Here is a 24,456-nt window from a genome sequence, read left to right as displayed (position 1 = left end):
GGGCTGACATGTGGGTCCGGGGGGTTAGGTTGACCCAGTCAACATTTGACTAGTCAACATAGGAATAGTATAAGCGGGTCCCGTGTGCCATAGACTTGGGCACTTTTTAATTTAATTTGTTACTTTAATTTACAGGGTCCACATGTCATAGGAACTACACCTAACCATTATTTATCCTAACTAGTACTACTAATCAGCTAACTAAACTAAACAGGGCCGGCCTCATCCAGAGAGTCAGCCGGCCATGCGCGCACACACAACACACACACCTAGCTCATGGCCATGGCCATGCCCAGCCGTAGTAGTGGTCGGAGTAGAGCAGCATCAGCGAACAGTAAGTAGCAGAAGCTAACCAGCAGTAAGTAGCAGCAGCGCATAGAGTTAGAGTAGCAGGGCAGCACAACAGGAAGCAGCAGCGGCAGTAGCCGAGCAGCAACAGCAGCGCGGCAGCGGCACTGCAAGGAGAAGCAGCAGCAGGGCGAGCGCCGGAGCAATGGGCGGTGCAGGCGCACGTCCAGGGCGCAGTGGGCGCACGCACACGCGGCCGGACGCGGCCAGGGGCATGGCGGGGTGCAAGCTCCATACATGGCGGCCGAAGTGCGGGGCGGCTAAACGGCGACGGATCGAGGGGGCGAGTAGGGGGAGCGAGCAGAGGAGCTCACAGTGAGCTCGAGGACGTGGTCGGGGTGGCCGGGGACGGACCGGAGTAGCGGCAAACGACGGCGGACGACGACGATGTACGCGGAGGTGACGATGTCGATGGCGAATGTACGAGACGTCCCAGCTCCAGTTGTTGCTCGGGGAAGACGAAGTCGAGGGTGGCGGTCCTCCTAGACGGATCCACAGGCGCTGGAGAGCACGTTGTCCGCGGCAATGGCGACGAGGTGTACAGTCACCACACGAGGTTCCGGGCTCGATTCTGAGCCGAGGAGGAGGCGATTCAATGGGGAAAGTGAGGGGATCAGTCAAGAGCTGGCTAGGGTTTTTAGGGGATGCTCTTATAGGCCGAGGGGAGTCGACATGGTGGCCATCCGGCCATGGCACCGTGGGATGGCCGCCACGCCATGGCCTCTGCCTTCTCCTCTGTACAGGAGAAGAGGAAAGGCCTGTGGTGGGCTGGGCCGTGCACTATAGCACTCGGCCTCTAGTGCACAGTGTGCACTTAGACTCTGTTCCTTCTTCTAATTTTCTGTTTTGTATTTTCTCCACCGTTTTGTATTTTAATTTAATCCAAATAAGTTTTGTTGAATACAAAACTTGTCACATAAATAGTAGGCAATGTTTTGAGCTAGCACACACGATTTCAAGTGCTTTGTAAATACACAAACATTCATTTATTTTGAAATGGCTAATTTATTTGTTGTTGGACCACTTATTAATTTCCTAGGGATTTATCTGTGAGTCAAATGCAGCTGGTACCATCATGGCAATGATCAAGGGAATTTATAAAATAGTGTGAACATTTTAGTTTTATTTTTTGAAAACTTTTGTTGGTTGCCATTTTTTTTAATTCAAAATTGTATCAGTTTCAAACTAACATGCGATTAGCAGCAACAATCGAGGTGATGTGGCATCATTAGCAGAGGGTTACTGTAGCTTAACTACCGGGGCGTCACAATTCTCCTCCACTACAAGAAATCTCGTTCCGAGATTTAAGTGGTAGTGAAAGGGGGAAGGTTTGGTAACGAATCTAGCGGGTCTTCTCATACTGGCTTGCTCTTCTCGAAGAGACCGGTCCAATATATTGAGGTCTTCATTTCTCTGCTTTAGGTCATCATGATGAAGTTGGCGTCCTTTCTTTAGGAACTCCATCATACTTACGAAAGAATAAAGAGTGGGCATTCCAGGAGAACAGACCTCTGCAAGGTCGACTATCTGGTCGATAACATCAGGGAGGGTGGCGGATAGCAACTCTCGAATTGAAGCTTAAGAAAATATTGTGAGCAAAGTAAGAAGGTGCAAAATAGAAGTTTCAAGCGCATAGGCAGTCGTTCGTTGCCTGAAACAAAGTGTGAAAGGGGTTCAGAGCAATGGGGATAAGTATTGCGTCTGATAGCAGAACTGATGATCTCTCGGAAGGTGGCTCGTGAATTACTTACGAGGCCATGTGCGAGGAACAACATTGGCAACAGGGGGTTTATTGGAGAGTCAGGTTTTGATCCTGTGGAACTGTGGGTTATGGGCCCACCATGTGGGTTAAAGTAAGAAGGCCTTTGACATCTTGCATGGTCATGATAGCAAGACATGTCAGAGGGTAGGCTATCAGTTATGTTGGCAACAATGTCGGTACCAAGGGCGAGGGACGAGGAGAACCATTTTCCTGCTCGTTGAACGAGGCGGATCATTAGGCAAAGTTCTCGTCCATCGGTGGCTACCAAAATGTCATCAATAATAGTAATAGGGTCTTGCTGACAGAACTGTACACTGGGGGTGTTTACACAACCAAGAGAATATTACTACTTAGATCATATAGATCACAAGAAAGGTTAAACCAAACAATCAAAAGGATAATATGCTTATCAAATTAAACAGAACATTGGAAAGGAAAATGTGTTTAAACACATATTTTAGGGGTATATCCTTCCCAAGGACAAACAGCGCATGATATCCATGACAGGATAGAAGTAGAAAACCATTTAGGTAAGGGGAGAGGAACTTGATGACAATACCCATACAACGGTGTTTTGGATAATAGATAAAGAAAAGATAGCATTGCTTCAACTATTCTTATTGAAGATCGGAATACCACCGACATGCTTCGAGATAGCATTGACATGGTCTTCAATCAAAGGTCGGACTCTGGATACACAAAGGATCCATTAGGAACAACTTATAGAATAAGTCTTACAATTTCCTCATGGAAGAATGATTAACTTTGCTAAAAAGGAAAACTATAGCAATAGGCCCTCCGGCCAGGTGTGCTAGGCATGACATCACCTTATCGATTCATATAAGGATCAATGCTAAGACTCTTGGAAAATATCCGAACCATCATATCTGACCGAGTTTCAGATCTGGTTGGGGTCATGATACCTCAGACTCAGGATGCCTGAGAAGGAAGGGGTGCAACACAATTTGGCGAGATGATATTGTAAGATTCTTGGGAAATGTACTATGGAAGCGAGTTCCAAAGCAGGAGTTCATCCTTAAATCAAGGGGAGGGTGAGGAGGTGGCTGATGGGCTCAGCGACAATCCATTGAGATTTACAAAAAGGTGGATTTCCACAATTATGTGAACAAGGAGATAACATTTAACAGATCAAATGATATAATGATGTATACTCGAGGGAAACATACGCAATTAATCACTGGTTGAAAGGTGCACCCAAAATATGGGCTTAGGTAGCAGGATCAATGTTAGAATGGTGATTCGATAACCAATGGTCTAAGGATGAAATGTCGACCATTAACTTCAAAGCAATAGGGTTGCTAGAAGTACAGAATCCAAGCAGCATGGTTCACGTGTTGGTATCCCGGTTAGAATCAACACGCGGACCAAGAAAGAATGGTGAGGGTGAGAAGTATCACAATACCAAGAATTCCTTAAGAGGTGGAGCAGTCCTCACAACATCCTTGACATAAAAGATGGTAATACTCCAAGATAAAGAAGAACAAATGCTGGATAGCAAGGAACTCAAAGGTATAACACAAAACATGAACAAGTTTGTGTTGGAGGGAAGGCAGTAGAGTGGTCGATGATAACACTAATCATCGAGGGCAAGGATGGTCTTTCTCATCATGAATTCAATTGTTATCCTAGAAGATCTCAGGATGATGATGATGATCACGACACATTTGTCGAGAGATTTCATGAAGATGCAATTGACCGACGATGACATCAAGTCAAAGGAATGACGAAGCGAAAGGTTATTGGAACCATGAGTACGACACAAACTCGAAATCAAGCTTGTTGTTCAAGGCGAAATGATATGATGAGGAAAATCGACGTAAGCTTAGCTCATTGTCGAAAGTGGTGCTCCGGGAATAAGGACCAGGTAGCACAGTTAAAAGTTGCACGATAATGATATAGCTAATCAGGCTAGGAATGAACTGAAGGATTATTAAACTCATAAGCAATGGAAATTACTTAGAGTTATCGTATCGGAGCGTGGAATCTATTCACTTATCGATGTTCTCGGTTGACGACAACCCAGAACCCATGGAGTGACTATGACGGGGAAAGGCACTTCTTCATCAGAAATGCATAATATGTAGTGCAATCGGTTGATATCCTCGAGATACCAGGGGGGTAATACTCGAGGACAAATCAAAGTAGAGGTTGGACTGGGGTATTACTCTACAGAAGACAAGTGCTTAAACTTGCACGAGAAATGGTATTTAAAGAAGAACATGGTCGGAAACCTCGATCATAAATGATCGAACCACGGATACAGGATGAACTTATAACAAGGGGGTAACTATTTTTTACGAGCAGCTTCCATGATAAGTTATACATCGTGTCCATGGGCATGAACGCAAGGTTCAAGGTCGACTCCCACTTCTTCAATGTATAACCTCCCATTCACTTCTCGCTTTGATAAAGGCATTAGTCTTGAAAGTTTTACCTGGTGTAATACCAGATGAGTATGACTCGTGAAAACTTTCGAGTTCACACATATTAAGGAAGGCATAGGTTCAACCCGTCAGGGTATCATGGTAACATATACCACAAGCTTCAATAGTAACTAACACAAGCTCGATAGTAGAGCATGGTTGACAAAAACAGAGGATACAATTTACCTAAGGCATTATGTATCAGGGAAAGAACTTCTCGAGGTTTTTGTATATCAAGGACACTGTCGAATGATATTTCAACAAAGGATCTGATAGTCCTTAGTGAAACTGATGTGAGTATCGGCACACAACAAGAGGAAGAAACAATGCGAAGGCATTGGATTATAGGAGCAACTGACAAATTCAAAGCTCACATGTAAAGGAATTATGATTACCAAATCAAAGGATCAGAAGCAAACACTCTGATTAAGGATGGATAAGTTGAGTAAGCTTAGGGGTAAAATCGACAACAATTTGATTGGTCGAGATCAAGCTCATGTTTAAAGTGACGTCTAAGTCGGAAAGATAATTTAAAAGGATCAACTGATGATTGCGTGCATTCACACTCATTTTGAATCAATAGGATCAAAATCACGGTGTCTAAGGATACTAACAAATATTGCCAGACTTATCGAAAGCATCCATAATGCAAGCAGACTAGTATTGCAGAGCAATAAGCAACTGAGGAATTTTGGAGGATCGAATAGTATTTCAAGACTATTGTGAAATACATGAATCATCTGGGGATGAGAGGATACTCGATAAGTGCGAGTAATTATCCATAGGGGTATTCAGGTGGCAAAGAACTGCAAGGCAGTAGGCACAAAGTATTCTCGGAACAATAGAGAGAATTACGGTGTATCTTGTAATAACAAGATCAACTGGGAATAAACATAAGAGCGACAAGTGTATGTATTTATCCATAGGGATATATCGGTGGTAGGGAGTTGCAAAAGCGACGGGCACAAGGTCTCGGGAGAACATTGTAGAGTGTCTTCAGAATCTTCTGGTGAAGCAAGCAATCGTCCGGACCGAGGGGCTCTCCGGGAGAAAGTATTTATGAGAACCTAGAGTTAAAGTTAGCAAATCATTTAACCCGAATAGAAGAGATATCAGAGACCCAGAGTAAAGGCGAGGAATAAAAGATCCTACTACCACCCAATGGCGACATGTGCCCGTAAGACACACAGCCATGTTAGTGAAAGTTTTGCAATGTCTAGACTCAACTTCGGCCAAGGAGTGTGGAAGGGGGATTCCTACAGGTAGTCGGATCTGATACCAACTTGTGACGCCCCCGATTCAATCGTACACTAATCATACATGCAAACGTGTACGATCAAGATCAGGGACTCACGGCAAGATATCACAACACAACTCTAAAAACAAAATAAGTCATACAAGCATCATATTACAAGCCAGGGGCCTCGAGGGCTCGAATACAAGTGCTCGATCATAGACGAGTCAGCGGAAGCAACAATATCTGAGTACAGACATAAGTTAAACAAGTTGCCATAAGATGGCTAGCACAAACTGGGATACAGATCGAAAGAGGCGCAGGCCTCCTGCCTGGGATCCTCCTAACTACTCCTGGTCATCGTCAGCGGGCTGCACGTAGTAGTAGGCACCTCCAGTGTAGTAGGAGTTGTCGTCGACGGTGGCGTCTGGCTCCAGGGCTCCAACATCTGGTTGCGACAACCAGGTAGAAGGGAAATGGGGAAAAGAGGGAGAAAAGCAACTGTGAGTACTCATCCAAAGTACTCGCAAGCAAGGATCTACACTACATATGCATGTGTATATGTGTAAAGAGGCAATATCGGTGGACTGAACTGCAGAATGCCAGAATAAGAGGGGGATAGCTAATCCTGTCGAAGACTACGCTTCTGGCAGCCTCCGTCTTGCAGCATGTAGAAGAGAGTAGATTTAAGTCCTCCAAGTAGCATCGCATAGCATAATCCTACCCGGCGATCCTCCCCTCGTCGCCCTGTGGAAAAGTGATCACCGGGTTGTCTGTGGAACTTGTCTGGGTGTGTTTTATTAAGTATCCGATTTTAGTTGTCATAAGGTCAAGGTACAACTCCAAGTCGTCCTGTTACCAAAGATCACGGCTATTCGAATAGATTAACTTCCCTGCAGGGGTGCACCACATAACCCAACACGCTCGATCCCATTTGGCCGGACACACTTTCCTGGGTCATGCCCGGCCTCGGAAGATCAACAATCGCAGCCCCACCTAGGCCTAACAGAGAGGTCAGCATGCCGGTCTAACTCCTATGGCGCAGGGGTCTGGGCCCATCGCCCATTGCACACCTGCACGTTGCGAGGGCGGCCAGAAGCAGACCTAGCAACCTCCATTACAAAGGAAGTCACGTTACGCGGTCCAATCAGGCGCGCGCCGCTCAGTCGCTGACGTCTAGAAGGCTTCGGCTGATACCACGACGTTGAGTGCCCATATCTTTCGCACATAGTTGGTTAGTGCGTATAGGCCAGTAGCCAGACTCAGATCAAATACCAAGATCTCGTTAAGCGTGTTAAGTATCCGCGAACACCGAACAGGGCCAGGCCCACCTGTCTCCTAGGTGGTCTCAACCTGCCCTATCGCTCCGCCACAAAGTAACAGTCGGGGGTCGTCGGGAACCCAGGCCCACCTCTACCGGGATGGAGCCACCTGTCCTTTCAGCCCCCTCATCAGAATCACTTGCGGGTACTCATCGAGCTGACCCAACTTTAGTCATTATCTGTGTAGTATATATATGTATATGTATAGTATATCCCCGTGATCACCTCCCGAGTGATCACGGCCCGATAGTATAGCAAGGCAGACTGACAAGAATGTAGGGCCAATGATGATAAACTAGCATCCTATACTAAGCAATTAGGATTGTGGGTAAGGTATCAATGACTGTAGCAACAATGACAGGCTATGCAACAGAATAGGAGTAACCGAACAGTAACATGCTACACTACTCTAATGCAAGCAGTATAGAGAAGAATAGGCGATATCTGGTGATCAAGGGGGGGGCTTGCCTGGTTGCTCTGGCAAGAAGGAGGGGTTGTCAACACCGTAGTCGAACTGGGCAGCAGCAGCATCGGTCTCGTAGTCTACCGGAGAGAAGAGGGGGAAGAAACAATGAATACAGAGCAAACAAAGCATCACAAAATATAACAAGGCAATACGCGGTGCCAGGGGTGATCTAACGCAAGGATAGGTGATATTGGCGAAGGGGAAAACATCCGGGAAAGTATTACCAGTGTTTGACGTTTTTGGGCAGATGAAACGGAGGTGGATTGTTGCATGTTCGCTATGCTAGGGACGTGTGACGGATGAACAGACTGCGTATTCGGATTCGTCTCGTCGTTCTGAGCAACTTTCATGTACAAAGTTTTTTCATCCGAGCTACGGTCTAATTTCTATGAATTTTCAAAGTTTAAAGTTTTTCTGAATTATTATTAATTTGAAAATAAATGTGAAATACTAGGTGCACCCAGCTCTGGGTACACAGAACTGTACCAGAGGGGTTGACATGTGGGTCCAGGGGGTTAGGTTGACCCAGTCAACATTTGACTAGTCAACATAGGAATAGTATAAGCGGGTCCCGCGTGCCATAGACTTGGGAACTTTTTAATTTAATTTGTTACTTTAATTTACAGGGTCCACATGTCATAGGAACTACACCTAACCATTATTTATCCTAACTAGTACTACTAATCAGCTAACTAAACTAAACAGGGCCGGCCTCATCCAGAGAGTCAGCCGGCCATGCGCGCACACACAACACACACACCTAGCTCATGGCCATGGCCATGCCCAGCCGTAGTAGTGGTCGGAGTAGAGCAGCATCAGCGAACAGTAAGTAGCAGAAGCTAACCAGCAGTAAGTAGCAGCAGCGCATAGAGTTAGAGTAGCAGGGCAGCACAACAGGAAGCAGCAGCGGCAGTAGCCGAGCAGCAACAGCAGCGCGGCAGCGGCACTGCAAGGAGAAGCAGCAGCAGGGCGAGCGCCGGAGCAGTGGGCGGCGCAGGCGCACGTCCAGGGCGCAGCGGGCGCACGCACGCGCGGCCGGACGCGGCCAGGGGACGGCTGACGCGCAGCTGGTCGTGGCCAGGGGCATGGCGGGGTGCAAGCTCCATACATGGCGGCCGAAGTGCGGGGCGGCTAAACAGCGACGAATCGAGGGGGCGAGCAGGGGGAGCAGGTAGAGGAGCTCACAGTGAGCTCGAGGACGTGGTCGGTGTAAAACATAATATGTTGGGAACTTGCTCGACACCCTAAACGGGGTGTGGCTCTTTCATTATATAGAGGTACCAAGAGGTACAATACAATGTTACAATGTTAATACACAGACTATGTATATATATATACAGTCTAACACCCTCCCTCAATCTTAACTGTGGCCTGAAGTACAAAGCAAGTTAAGATTGCGCCTACAGCCTACAAGCTGTGGTTGTGGAAGAGGCTTCGTGAAGATGTCAGCAAGTTGATCCTTTGACGGAATGAACTTGATACAAAGTAGCGTCTGTGCAACACGTTCCCTAACAAAATGATAGTCAACCTCAATGTGCTTCGTCCGAGCGTGAAACACTGGATTAGATGAAAGATATGTCGCACCAATGTTATCACACCACAGAACCGGAGGATGAGCTGAAGCAACTCTCAATTCTCGCAACAGAGACTGTACCCATATGATCTCAGCAGTGGCATCAGCCACTGCTTTGTACTCAGCTTCAGTACTACTGCGAGACACTCTGGCCTGCTTTCGAGCATTCCAGGCGATCAAGTTAGAACCTAGAAATACCGCATATCCCCCCGTGGATCGCCTGTCATCAGGACTACCAGCCCAATCTGCATCTGAGAAAGCTGAGAGCTCACATGACGGCGCAGGCTGAAGAAGCAAACCATAGGAAGCAGTAAGACATATGTAACGCAAAATACGTTTCACAACTGACCAATGAGATGTCCTCGGTGCATGAAGAAACTGACAGACACGGTTGACTGCATAGGATATATCAGGCCTAGTAATAGTAAGCTATTGCAGACCACCAACAAGACCGTGATACTTAGTAGCATCCTCAGGCGAGAGAGAATCTCCATCAAGGGCAGATAACCGATCAGTGGCAGACATCAGAGTAATAGCATGTTTGCACTTCAGCATACCAGCACGACGCAACAAGTCCAAGGAGTACTTCTTCTGTGTAAGAGTCAAACCAGCAGAAGAGCGTGAAACCTCCAGACCAAGGAAAAAATGCAAAGCGCCCAAATCCTTGACAGCAAAGTCACCACTGAGTGCAACCACCAGCCGATCAGCAGCAGAATGGGATGAACTAATGAGAATGATATCGTCAACATAAACCAGAAGATACATCGTAACCTCAGGACGTTGAAGAAGGAACAACAATGTGTCTGCAGTGGAGGGAGTAAACCCAAGTGCTCGGAGAACAGAGCCAAGACGAGCATGCCATGCACGAGGAGCCTGTTTTAGTCCATATAGCGCCTTAGTCAGACGACAGAGATGACGAGGGCGTGCAGGATCAACAAATCCAGGTGGCTGATGCATAAAAACCTCCTCCTCCAGAATTCCATGGAGGAAAGCGTTCTGCACATCAAGCTGGCGTAGAGACCATCCACGAGTGACAGCAAGAGATAACGGCAAGCGAATGGTAGTAGGCTTGATGACTGGACTGAACGTGTCTTCATAATCAAGACCATACCTCTGTTTGAAGCCCTTGGCAACAAGCCGTGCCTTGTAGCGTTCAATGGAACCATCAGCATGTCTCTTGACTTTGAAAACCCACTTGGAATCAATAATATTGACACCAGATACTGGAGGAACAAGCTGCCAAGTGTCATTTTTCTGGAGAGCTTGAAACTCCTGTTCCATAGTAGCGCGCCAGTGAGGAATACTCAGTGCAGCCTGGAAGTGTCGAGGCTCAGAAGTGGGATCAGCAGCAGTGTGAGCCATGCATGCGGCGAGCCATGCCACAGTCCCATCCTTGTGTTCCTTCGGACAGAAAATGCCCGACTGACTCCGTGTACGAGGACGAAGAGGGATCACAGGCCGTACCGGCGATACCGACGCAACCGGTGATGGAGACGAAGCTGCAGCCTCGGGGGAGCTCGTACGAGGGCTCCCGAGTGATGACGAGCCAGGCGAGACCAGCCCACTAGCAACCGAGGCGGGACTGGCCGGGTCCAGGTCCGGGCCGGTTGAAGCAACCGCCGGCCGAGGTGAAGATGCCTCCAGGTCAGGCGTGACCCCTCCTGGGTCAGGCGGAGTGCCGGGCGAGGCCAGCGGCACGCCAGGCAAGGCCATCAGGGGGCCAGGCAGGGCGCCGGCCGAAGGACTGGGCGAGGCCAGTGGCAGGCCAGGCGCCGGCCGAGGGACTGGGCGAGGCCAGTGGCGAGCCAGGCGAGGCCACCCGTGGGCCAGGCGAGACCGGCGCCCGCACAGCTGCTTCCAGTGGCGGTGAAGAGGCGGGTACGCGGGTCGAACCCGATATGCATGGCACATGCACATCCCGAGCAGGAGTTGCCACGTCGGTGTCCTGGTCATCAAGAAGCTCAAGATGAGCGCCACGTCCAATACCTGCAGCATGATTAGGCAACAACGCAGGGGCATATGCAACATCCACAAATTGATCAGGCAAAGGTATGGACATGTGCACCGGTTGTGAGGAAGTGGTAGAGTTTGTCGGAAGTGCGCGAAAAGGAAACACATTTTCATCAAACACAATGTCACGAGAGATGTAAACGCGATTAGTAGGAACATGAAGGCATTTGTACCCTTTGTGAAGAGAACTATACCCCAGGAAGACGCACTTCTTAGACCGAAACTCTAACTTCCGCTTGTTATATGGGCGAAGATGAGGCCAACATGCACACCCAAACACCTTAAAAAAAGTGTAGTCTGGAACCTCGTTGAGCAAAAGTTCAAGCGGAGTTTGCATTTTCAGGAGTCGTGAGGGAAGCCTATTTATGAGAAAACAAGTTGTGGAGAAAGCATCACTCCAAAACTGAAACGGAACGGATGCATGAGCTAGCAAGGTGAGGCCAGTTTCAACAAGATGACGATGCTTACGTTCGGCAGTTCCATTTTGCTGATGTGTATGAGGACAAGACACACGATGCGAAATCCCAAGTTTGTTAAAAAAGGAGTTGAGGTTGTGGTATTCCCCTCCCCAGTCAGATTGAACATGGATGATTTTCTGCTTAAGGAGACGCTCAACATGTGCTTGAAACTGGATAAAAACATCGAACACATCAGACTTGCGTTTAATAAGATACAGCCAAGTAAACCGACTATAAGCATCAATAAAACTGACATAATAATTGTGGCCACTAACAGACGTCTGGGCATGACCCCAAACATCAGAAAACACAAGCTCAAGAGGATGTTTCACAACACGACTAGACTCTGAAAACGGAAGTTGGTGACTCTTGCCCTGCTGACAGGCATCACAAACGGTTTCAGCAGATTTATTGGACACAACTGGTAGTTCATGACGATGCAACACATGACAAACTATAGGAGCCGCAGGGTGACCAAGGCGCGCATGCCAGTGCGTAGGCGACACACAAACACCACTGAACGACTGAGGAGAAGACTGCATGGATGGTGTGCGTGGTGCATCAATTGCGTACAGGCCATGGCGAAGACGACCGCTAAGCAGAATGGCCCTCGTGTCCTGATCCTTGATAAAGAAACGAAAAGGGTGAAACTCAGCAAGGACATTATTATCACGCGTAAGTTGAGGAATGGACAACAAACTACGCGTAGCAGAGGGAACATGAAGGACATTGGAAAGATGTAGTTTGTGAAAATTGTGTGTAAGGAGAGAAGCCTGACCAACATAGGAGATGCGCATACCTGCTCCACTGGCGGTGTGCACCTAATCGTGACCACGGTATGGCTCCTGAGTAGAGAGCTTGCCCATCTCGCCGGTGAGGTGGTTAGTAGCGCCGGTGTCCATATACCATGTTGGATCAATGGAGTAGGACGGAGTGCGACCATGATCATGGGTAGTCACGGCGGCGGCGGCCTGCTTGTCGTTTCCTTTGCCATTGTTGCCAAGGCCCAGAAAATCTTGCTTGTAGCGACGATGACAACGAGATGCAATGTGGCGCTCCAGGCCACACAGTTGGCAAGCCTGCGGGGCACCGCAAGAGGAGCAGCAAGCAACCGGCCGGTTGCCACCCGTGATGGATGGCGCATTGCCACGCGCGGCCGGCTGTGAAGATGGTGCCTGCTTGCCCCTGAAGATGAAGACCGCTGAGGTTTGCCGCGAGTCGTGGTGTTGGCGGAGGCGAAACCCGGCGAGACACGGCGTGCCTTGATGCGCTGTTCACGGCCAAGGAGTCGGGCATACAGCTCGCGAGGTGGAAGTGGATCGTCACGGCCATGAACGTTCTCAACGAGATTGTCCTAATCATCGTCGAGCCCGTTAAGAACGAAAGTGGTGAACTCCTCATCCTGCAGAGACTGGCCAACGGAGGCCAGTGTGTCGGCAAGACCCCGCATCTTGTTGAAGTAGTCCGTGATGCTGAGGTCACCAAGCTTGGTCTCACCAAGCTCGGTGCGTATAGAATGAGCACGTGCTTGAGACTGCGAGGCGAAGCTGGTGTGAAGCACCGCCCATGCCTCCCAGGATGTGGCAGCGAAGATGAACAGCGACGAGACGCTCGGAGTGAGCGAGGACTGGATGGCAGAGAGAATGGCCTGATCCTGGGCCACCCATGTATGATACACCGGGTGATGAGTCGGCGGACACGGGATGGATCCGTCAACATAGCCCTCCAGATAGTGGCTGCGCAGAAGAGGCAACACCTGGGCACGCCAGGACAGTTAGTTGTCCGGCGTGAGCTTCACCGGCAGCAGATGCGAGAAGTAGAACGATGATGGCGTCGTGACCTGAGCGGCGTGAGCATGCATTGGTGGAGCGTAGAGGCCCATCGACGGGGCTGTCTCGAGATGAGGAGCACCCGCCGAGTAGACCCCAGGGGCACCAGGAGCGAGGGCGTCGGCTCCGTAGGTCGCCGTGGCCCCGTAGGACGGGTGCGGCGGTGCAGCCACGAAACCAGACGGCGCGGGGCAGGTTTGGCGCGGCGACGCCGCGTAGGGCTGCGGCGGCTGCGCCAGGTAGTGCTGCTGCGGTGGCAGCGCCGAGTAGATCGGCGCCGGCGGTGGCCCGTGATGATGTGGCGAGGGAGCCGCATAGGGTTGATGATGATGCGGCGCAGTGTAGGACGCCACGGGCCAGGAGGATTGCGGCGGCGCACCGTACAGGGCGGGCGCGACACCACCGGATGGCTGCACGACAACGCCGTAGGGCGGCTGCATGGCAGCGGCCTGAGACGGCGGCGCGGCGAACTCGGCAGATGAGTCGGCTGTCGGATGCGATCCGATCGGAGACTCGGTCGGCGGCAGGGCTCCGTAGGCCGATGCAAGTGGCCTAGAAGCGAGGAACGGCGACATAGGGGCGAGGACCGGCGCGACGGTGGTGGCAGCGACGGAAGTCGGCGCACCGGCGGCGGCGGCGGCGGGTGCAGCGGAAGACATCGAAACCCTAGTCTGATACCATGTAAAACATAATATGTTGGGAACTTGCTCGACACCCTAAACGGGGTGTGGCTCTTTCATTATATAGAGGTACCAAGAGGTACAATACAATGTTACAATGTTAATACACAGACTACGTATATATATACAGTCTAACAGTCGGGGTGGCCAGGGACGGACCGGAGTAGCGGCAAACGACGGCGGACGACGACGATGTACGCGGTGGTGACGATGTCGATGGCGAATGTACAGGACGTCCCAGCTCCAGTTGTTGCTCAGGGAAGACGAAGTCGAGGGTGGCGGTCCTCCTGGACGGATCCACAGGCGCTGGAGAGCACATTGTCCGCGGCAACGGCGACGAGGTGTACAGTCACCACGCGAGGTTCCGGGCTCGATTCCGAGCCGAGGAGGAGGCGATTCGATGGGGAAAGTGAGGGGATCGGTCGAGAGCTGGCTAGGGTTTTCAGGGGACGCTCTTATAGGCCGAGGGGAGTCGACGTGGTGGCCATCCGGCCATGGCACCATGGGATGGCCGCCACGCCATGGCCTCTGCCTTCTCCTCTGTACAGGAGAAGAGGAAAGGCCTGTGGTGGGCTGGGCCGTGCACTATAGCACTCGGCTTCTAGTGCACAGTGTGCACTTAGACTCTGTTCCTTCTTCTAATTTTCTGTTTTGTATTTTCTCCACCGTTTTGTATTTTAATTTAATCCAAATAAGTTTTGTTGAATACAAAACTTGTCACATAAATAGTAGGCAATGTTTTGAGCTAGCACACACGATTTCAAGTGCTTTGTAAATACATAAACATTCATTTATTTTGAAATGGCTAATTTATTTATTGTTGGACCACTTATTAATTTCCTAGGGATTTATCTGTGAGTCAAATGAAGTTGGTACCATCATGGCAATGATCAAGGGAATTTATAAAATAGTGTGAACATTTTAGTTTTATTTTTTGAAAACTTTTGTTGGTTTCCCTTTTTTTTAATTCAAATTTGTATCAGTTTCAAACTAACGTGCGATTAGCAACAACAATCAAGGTGACATGGCATCATTAGCAGAGGATTACTGTAGCTTAACTACCGGGGCGTCACAGCCAGAAACCCTAATCAGTTCGGTCACGCCGATGGGATCTCGGTCTCACCGAGATGGGCTTGCAAACTCTGTGTTATCTGTTGCAATATTTTTGGTCCCATCGAGAATATGTAATCGGTCACACCGAGTTTGCCTGACCAACTCTCTGTTTTACTTATTACCAAATCGGCCCCACCGAGTTGTGTAATCGGTCAAACCGAGATGAGGTTTTACCTTAACCCTTGCACACTGGTCCCACCGAGTTGATCATATCGGTCCCACCAAAATTGCCTAACGGTCACATATGTACTGAATCGGTCCGACCGAGTTTTCTGATTCAGTCCCACCGAGTTTGGTATAATGTGTGTAACAGTTAGATTTTGTGTGGACGCTATATATACCCCTCCACCCTCTCCTCATTCATGAGGAAATCCATCAGACCGTGCCTACACTTCCACTACCCATTTTCTGAGAGAGAGCCACCTACTCATGTGTTGAGACCAAGACATTCCAATCCAACCATATGAATCTTGATCTCTAGCCTTCCCCAAGTTGTTTTCCACTCAAATCATCTTTCCACCAAGTCCAATCCTATGAGAGTGAGTTGAGTGTTGGGGAGACTATCATTTGAAGCACAAGAGCAAGGAGTTCATCATCAACACGCCATCTATTACCTTTTGGAGAGTGGTGTCCCCTAGATTGGTTAGGTGTCACTTGGGAGCCTCCAACAAGATTGTGGAGTGAACCAAGGGGTTTGTAAGGGCAAGGAGATTGCCTACTTCATGAAGATCTACCCTAGTGAGGCAAGTCCTTCGTGGGCAATGGCCATGGTGGGATATACAAGGTTGCTTCTTCGTGGACCCTTTGTGGGTGGAGCCCTCCGTGGACTCGCACAACCGTTACCCTTCGTGGGTTGAAGTCTCCATCAACGTGGATGTACGATAGCACCACCTATCGGAACTACGCCAAAAACATCCGTGTCTCCAATTGTGTTTGCACACTCCAATCTCAGCACTTTACTTTCTTGCAAGTTGCATGCTTTACTTTCCTCTGCTCATATACTCTTTGCATGCTTGCTTGATATGTATTGTGAATGGTTAAACTTATGCTAAATCTCCACCTAAACTTGAGAAACTTAAAAACTGCCAACTTTGTGTGTTAAAGTCTATTCCCCCCTCCCCTCTAGACACCTCTTCTTCGATCCTTTCAGTCGGCATGAGCGAGCGCGAGACGCAAGACATACCCAGGTTCAGGGCTCTCCGGAGAGATAACACCCCTAGTCCTACCGAGTGTGGTTCTCTTGAAGCAGTTGAAGAGATTGCAAAGAACATCGATTCTTGAGCCTCTTTGAGTTGAGACGCCTTCATTGACCTTGGACAACCAGTCCCAGACCAGCTTTGTAGTTTCCAGTGCACTCACACGGCCATACTGCCCTTTGTTCAGATGACCACAGATGATGTTCTTGGCAGTTGAGTCCAATTGAGCAAATCTCTTGACATCAGCAGTGGTGACGCCTTCACCTACTTTGGGAACGCCAGTCTTGACGACATACCGGATATCAACATCAATGGCTTCAAGAGGCATGCACATCTTGTTCTTCCAGTAGGGGTAGTCAGTGCCATCGAAGACGGGGTACGCAGCGGAGACTTTGATTATCCCTGCAGTCGACATAGCTAACTCTAGGTGGTTAAACCAAATCACATAGAACAAGGGAGTACCTTGCTCTGATACCAATTGAAAGTGCTAGTTATCGACTAGAGGGGGGTGTCATGGTGGGCGCACGGCAGATGCCAAGGGATGGCTAAAGAGAGGAGGAGGCTCGAGGGCACTGGTGGGCTCCAGAGGCCAGGTCGGCATGAGTGACCATGGGACACAAGACATACCCAGGTTTGGGGCTCTCCGGAGAGATAACACCCCTAGTCCTGCCGAGTGTGGTCGATATGTAACAGTACAGAGTTGCTCCTAGAGCTGTATTGAGGAAGAAGGAAGGCAGGCCAAGGCTCGGGCCGCCCCTTCCCCTGGTGTATGGGTGGAGTGTTGCTAGCGGTGGATCTCTCTATCGTATGCTAGCTTAGTTGCTTCGTTGTGTGCGTGCCCGCATGCATGAGGGCTCCTAGGGGGTTTTATAGGTCAACCCCCCAGGGATACAATGGTAATGTTACAAGGCTGTAGGGCCGGGTTGTCAGTGTCTGGGAACCTAGAGCTGGGACCCGCCGGGTGTCAGGGCTTGCCGGGTTCTCCGGGCACGGGCCCCGTGTGCCTAGGGGCACTGTTCGCTGTCTTGTCGACCGTCAGGGGGTGGCCGGGTCGAGTCGGGTACAGTGGCGCTCCGTTAGGTTGCTGCTTGCTGGCGTCAGCAGTGACGACGGGTGCACTATTGCCACGTCGGCCCTGGTCAGTGGGTAGGTGAGAGACATTGTTGCCACGCCCCGGCTGACCGAAGGCATGGGCGGGGCACTGTTGCCTCCGTCATCGGTAGATGGAGACTCATCCCATCATACGGCCTGGATGGAACGGGAGCTGACCCGTGGCTAGGTTGAGGAACACGCCAAGGGTGAAGCTAGCTTGTTGGGAAAGTCTTGGTGTGCCGTGTTCGGCCGCCTTGAGCTGGCCGTTGGGGCTGACTTGAGGAGTACGACCGTGTTGGAGAGTTTGGCCGGTTTGGGGGCTTGGCCGGGTTGAGCGACCGGCCAAGCGCGAGCCGGCTTGAGGGGCGATGCTGGCCCCATTATTTTTGAAAAGGATCCAAGTTCCGTTGCCTGGCCGGGGTTCACCCCCCCCCCCCCCGACAAGGGTGGGATGAATAGGCAATTTTTATGAAAGTCTTCAAAACACGGTGACTTTGAAGACAAACAGGTAAACTGAGCCTATATAGTAAGCAGTGGAATGAAGACTACAGTAGGCAAGCATACAATACAGTGAAAGCACGAAGACTAACTGCAACTAGGTAGACATGATCAGAATGGAAGATAGTACGAAGCTAAACAGATATAAGTCTTCACACAATGAAGTCAAATGAATCAGGCAGGCAAGCAATGACTTCACGAAGACAAACTGTAAAGTAAGGAGAGAAGAGGATAGGACCAGTTTCTTGGCGAAGACAGGGATTTGGTAGACCAGTTCCATTTGCTGTGACAACTGTACGTCTGGTTAGGGAGGCCGAGGTTGAACTCAGAAGACTGTGTCTTCACCTTATTCCCCTGAGCTAATGACACCCAGTCCTCGCCCAATCACTCTGGTAAGTCTTCGAGGTAGACTTCCAAACCTTCACAGACTTTGTTCACCGGCAATCCACAATGACTCTTGGATGCTCAGAACGCGACGCCTAACCGGCTGGAGGATTCACAGTCCTCAAGTGTAATAAGTCTTTGGATCACGCGGATTGAAAGACTTCAGTGATGCCTAACACTCTTTGGCTCTGGGTGTTTTGGGATTTGTCCTTGCAAGGATCTCTCTCTCAAATGCTTCAGAGGTGGGTTGCTCTCAAACGACAAAAGTCGTGCACTAACTCTGAGCAGCCACTAATTTATGGTGTAGGGGGTGGGCTATTTATAGCCAGGAGGCAACCCGACCTGATATTTCTGAAATGACCCTAGGTCACTAAGAAACTGACACGTGTCCAACAGTCAGATTTCGAACACACGTGGCAGCTTGGCTTGGGCAACAAGCAAAGCTGACTCATCCAGCTCTGGATAAGATTTGCTCTCATTGTCTTCGCTTGAAGACTTAGGATTTGGTTGAGCATCACTTCAGTCACTCTGTCTTTGTTCACTTGGACCCCACTTAATAGTACGGTGGTTCCTATGACTCAATAAAGAAGAAAGGAAACTACGAAACAAATATGTCTTCGCACTCCATAGTCTTCAAGTGAATATCTTCATGCGTCATAATCTTCGTCGTGAATGTCTTCACGAACCACCATTATCTTCAATGTCTTCACACATTTTTAGGGGTCATCTCTGGTAGGTAAACCGAATCAATGAGGGACACTACCTGTGTTATCCTGCAATTCTCACAAACACATTAGTCCCTCAACCACGTTTGTCGTCAATACTCCAAAACCAACTAGGGGTGGCACTAGATGCACTTACAACACTTACCTTTCCTCCTTCCTCTTTCCTTCTCCACGTTGGCCGTCCCATATGGGGGGGCACACTAGCTCCTTGTGGCTGGTGTATTTCCCCTCTTGGCCCATAATACCCATTTCTTTTGACGGGGTTGCCCGGAACCCCTACCGGTGACCTGATATGTACCTGGTACTCTCCAGAACACTTCCTATATATCAATCTTTACCTTTCGACCATTTGAAGACTCCTCATCATGTCCTTGATCTCATCCGGGACTCCAAACAATATTCGGTCACCAAATCACATAACTCATATAATACTATCATCGAACCTTAAGCATGCGGACCCTACAGGTTCGAGAACTATGTAGACATGACCGAGACACCTCTCCAATCCATAATCAATAGCGGAACCTGGATGCTCATATTGGCTCCTACATATTCTACGAATATGTTTATCGGTCGAACCGTTATGACAACATACATAATTCCCTTTGTCCATCGGTATGTTACTTGCCCGAGATTCGATCATCAGTATCTTCATACGTAGTTCAATCTCATTACTGGCAAGTCTCTTTACTCGTTCCGTAATACATCACCTCATGACTAACTCCTTAGTCGTTTGCTTGCAAGTTTATGATGTGTATTACCGAGAGGGCCCAGAGATACCTCTCCGATACTCGGAGTGACAAATCCTAATCTCGATCTATACCAACTCAACAAACACCTTCGAAGATACATTTAGAGGATCTTTATGATCACCAAATTACGTTGTGGCATTTGATACCACACAAGGCATTCCTCCGGTATCCGGGAGTTGCATAATCTCATAGTTGAAGGAATATGTATTTGACATGAAGAAAACAATAGCAATAAAACCGAATGATCACTATGCTAAGCTAACGGATGGGTCTTGTCCATCACATCATTCTCCTATGACATGATCCCATTAGCTAATGACAACTCATGTCCATGGTTAGCAAACCTTAACCATCTTTGATCAACAAGCTAGTCAAGTAGATGCTCACTAGGGACACAGTGTTTGTTTATGTATTCACACATGTAGGTTTCCGATCAATACAATTCTAGCATGAATAATAAACATTTACCATGAATAAGGAAATATAAAATAACAACTTTATTAGTGCCACTATAGCATATTTCCTTCACTAATTCAAGGGGCTGATGAGGACAAAATCTGCCTTCTGCAATAGGAACAAATTCAAAGTTGGGAACGGTGACTCTACAACATTCTTAGATGATACATGGCTGGGAGACGCCATTGGCCGTACAATATCCATCCCTATACAATATTTTACAAGTAAATACGCGTATGTTTGTACAATACTAGGATCGGTTCTCTTAAGCATTCAGTTCTGGAGATTCCTGGTGGAGGAGCGATTGGATAGATGGCTAGATCCAGTGCATAGGTTGATGGCGGTTAACCTTTCTGATGAATCAGATACACTGCACTGAAAATTTTCGGTCTCAAGCAGTTAAATATATGTATGTAGATTTGATTAACACTGGTCCAATCAGAAAGTCGCCTCAATCTAAAAATTAAGGTACCTATAAAACTACTTCATGTGGTTTTTACACGAGCAAAGTGATCTTGACTAAAGACAACTTGACACAGCATAGTTGAGAGGGTAGTAAATGGTGTTGCTTCTGTGATAATGATGAAATAATACAAGATTTATTCCTCAAATGTCCACTAGCCAAATTATTGTGGCGTACATATACATGTGTTCTTTAAAGTCAATCCACCTAACAACATGACCAATTTATTTTGGGACATGGCTAAATGGAATAGAGTCTAAGATATCGGTGCATATTCGAGTCAGACTATGTGTATTACTTTGGGCTATCTAAAACTGCCGGAATGATGTTATTTTTAACAGGCAAAACATTACAATTTTTTTGTGGTTTGTCTTTTAGGCGACTGGCTAGATCTGTACGTGATCGTTACTCCGCCATGCGGAAGCCAGAGAACATATGGCTTATGGGTGCAACCATTGGGAGGTGACAGCACAGGATACCTATAACCACTTTGGATGGCGGTCCAACAGTAGAATAGGTGCCTAGTCATCTTGTCCTATTTTTGCTAGTCGTGATCGCTTATTCTTTTTATTCGATCTTGCTTGCGAACTTACATCGGATTACATACATTGTGAAGACATAATTGAACAGAATACGGAAACTGGCCCCGCATCATGGAACTAGCGCGACATGGGCGGCTACCCTAATCCACTTTTCCCGGGCAGGCCTTCGCGTGCACCCTGCCTTTGCTGCTGTTGGTCGGCCCCTCCGGGCTTGCCTGGTCGGCCGACGACGGCGGCGGCGCTCCGTTCCCATGGCGTTTTGATGATGTGTGTGAGGTGACCAGCTGCTCTGAAGACGGACATTGCAGCGACAACATCAGTTCATGCTTGGGCGGCTGCCATGGATTTCCCTAACGACGTCGAGTTCAATGAGATGTGGGTGCACCAAGCAACAAAGTCAATCCGCAGCAGCCATGGGCCATCGACCGTGCCTCCGGCAGGAAGGCGGCGATCACGATGGTCTTCTCTCGGGCTTTGGCGCAAGGCTGAGTGGTCTCTGATTCTGGCAGCTGTGGGACGACGGTGGTTGGTGGGGTACTGCGGTTCGACCATCTATCTAGCGAAAACAATATTGTTCGCTTGGATCAGTCAGATCTGCAGCCGGCGGCAAGAAGCTGTTGTCGATTCTGGCCTGGAGCGTCGCGTCATTTCGGTGTTGGGTCGTTCGTGGTCATGCTGCCATAGGCGAGGACAGTGAAGTTAGTGGCGTCACATGGTGGTGTCGTCTGATGCAGATCAACCATCAACTGCCACTTGTGAGGATGATGCGGCGCCGCCAGAGAATCTCAGTATTTTGGTGGTGCTGATGTCCTTTCCCCGTTAAAGGCTTCGTCGTGGTGAGAGGCTCTTGCACACATGCTGTTGCAGGAATTGCGGAATGTGGAGGAGATAACAAAGGATGACTTTGATTGGGTATTACTTCTCGAGTACCCGGTCTTGAGCTCTGGGGTGAAAACCCTAGGTTCGACCCTAGTTGGTTGTACTTGAAAATGGCGGCATTCTTTGCGTCGTTACCATGATAAAGGCATTGTTTGGAGTTTGCTCAGACTTGATCTTCAGGGTGAAAACCCATAGTCTGACCTTTGGTGGTTGGACCCGACGATGGCGTCGCTTGTGCATCGTTCCCTTCCTGGAGGCGTCACTTTTGAAGCACCTTTCTCATATTCTTTGTGTTGTCAAGAGACGATGGGTGCCGGTGGTCACCACCGTATATTGTCGATTCGCTTCGAGGATTTTTCTTTTTATCACTCCGTCTGGCATAGCTTCGATCTTGTATGACTTTGCTCCACGCAGGCGTGATCTCTTGTGTGTGTTAGTGTTGGATGTGTGCATCCTAGCTAACGAAAGGCCGGGTGTGTACTCATTATGATTGTATCCCTCAATGCTACATTATGAGTCAATAAAAAACATCCTTTATCGAAAAAATGTACTTTGTGAAGACTTTGCTTAATAATATGGTCGTGCGCATCAACTGATGCAGAGGCCGGGGGTAAACCTGTTTTTAATGTTAAACGTGTATATCTAAATGTTTCTGATGTATACAGAAATGTACAATGTTTATGGAGAATGCAGACATGAAAATATATTTTACCAAATGTTAATCACGTATTTTCAAAATGTTAAATTTTTATATAAAAAATGTTCCTGGTGTATACAAAAAATGTACAATGTATATGAGAGCAAACTAGACATAAAAAAATATAGGTTATCAAAAATGTTAATCATATATTTGAAAAATGTTAAACGTGTATATAAAAATTATTCTTGGTGTATAAAAAATGTAGAAAGAAAACAAACAAAAACTATAAAAAGTGAAAAAGAAACACAAAAAACAAAAAAAGCGAAAAAAGAAGCAAAAAAGCAATAATAACCGAAAAATATAACAAAAAAGAGAAAAAAAAGACAAGAACGATAACAAATGTTCTCTGGCTTCAAGAATGTTCTCACAAGAATTTTCTCTGGTGCATCTCTGGCTTCAAGAATGTTCACGCTATAATAGTCGCAAACGTACAACTTTAGGAGTGAATGATTCAAAGAAAAAAAGATCTCTCTTTTTTCTACAAAGTGTCTTGTAGACTATGGTGCTTATTGATGTGCAACACCCTACAACTCCTCGTCGTGACGACCGGTGGTTGCCATGTGTTAGAATAAATCCAAGACATATCGTTAATCATCCGAGGACCAAGCAATCACATGAGCACGACATCGAGATTTGTTAACGAGGTTCACCGATATGGCTACATCCCGGGGCCTGACTATAGGCGCTCCTCCCCATGACACCGCTACAATACCGCACCCAGTCGCTCTGGACACCGGCACATGCCGCCGGCTTCCCCTGCGTTCCGGTGCTATTATGTTGGCATAGGTTACATTGTGTGTCTACCCCCGATATATATGAGAGGCCTAGGATACAAGTGTTCTACTAGGACACGACTCCACATCCTATGTAAACACAATACAACTCATAGTTGAACTCTAGCCTACCGCGTACACTATATTTGACACAACTCCAACAAACTCTACTTTGGCGAATATTCTCCATCACCTTGAATTCGTCAATGCGTCAAACTTCCATGTACATTGGACTTGAGCTTGAGCACCGCTACTACCCCAAACACTCCATATGACTCCACCTGCAACTTGTAGTCCCTTTTTTTCTTGACCACAATCAACACTCGAGCAAAATTAAGTTTCTCATTACTCTACTTTGTGCTCCCAACTTCCGAAGTATCCGTCAATGCCATCACACACTGATCACTGACCTGCGTAGAAGTGAACAACTCACATATTGTGCGTCACACATAAGAGTTACCTGAACTCAACATCACCGTTCCTTTTTTGACCGCCTGTCTAAAATTTGAAGGAATTTCACCATTGCTTGTAGTCATCCCGAGTCAAATTCGCAATTGTCTCACAACATGTATGACCACCAGAGCCCTGGCCCGTCTCCATGTCCCGTGCATACCGCACGCCTCGCCGCTATTACTGCGTCGAGCCTCCGCTGTCCTGGTCGACTCTCAAGGGTCGTGAACCCACACCACTCAACCTCCACTGCAGAGTACCACCGATCATCACCGACCGATGACGAGTTTCACGCTTCCATCAGACC

The sequence above is a fragment of the Triticum aestivum genome, chromosome 5B (genome assembly GCF_018294505.1).
Source record: "Triticum aestivum cultivar Chinese Spring chromosome 5B, IWGSC CS RefSeq v2.1, whole genome shotgun sequence".
Classification (NCBI taxonomy): domain Eukaryota; kingdom Viridiplantae; phylum Streptophyta; class Magnoliopsida; order Poales; family Poaceae; genus Triticum; species Triticum aestivum.
This window is presented reverse-complemented; position numbering follows the sequence as displayed.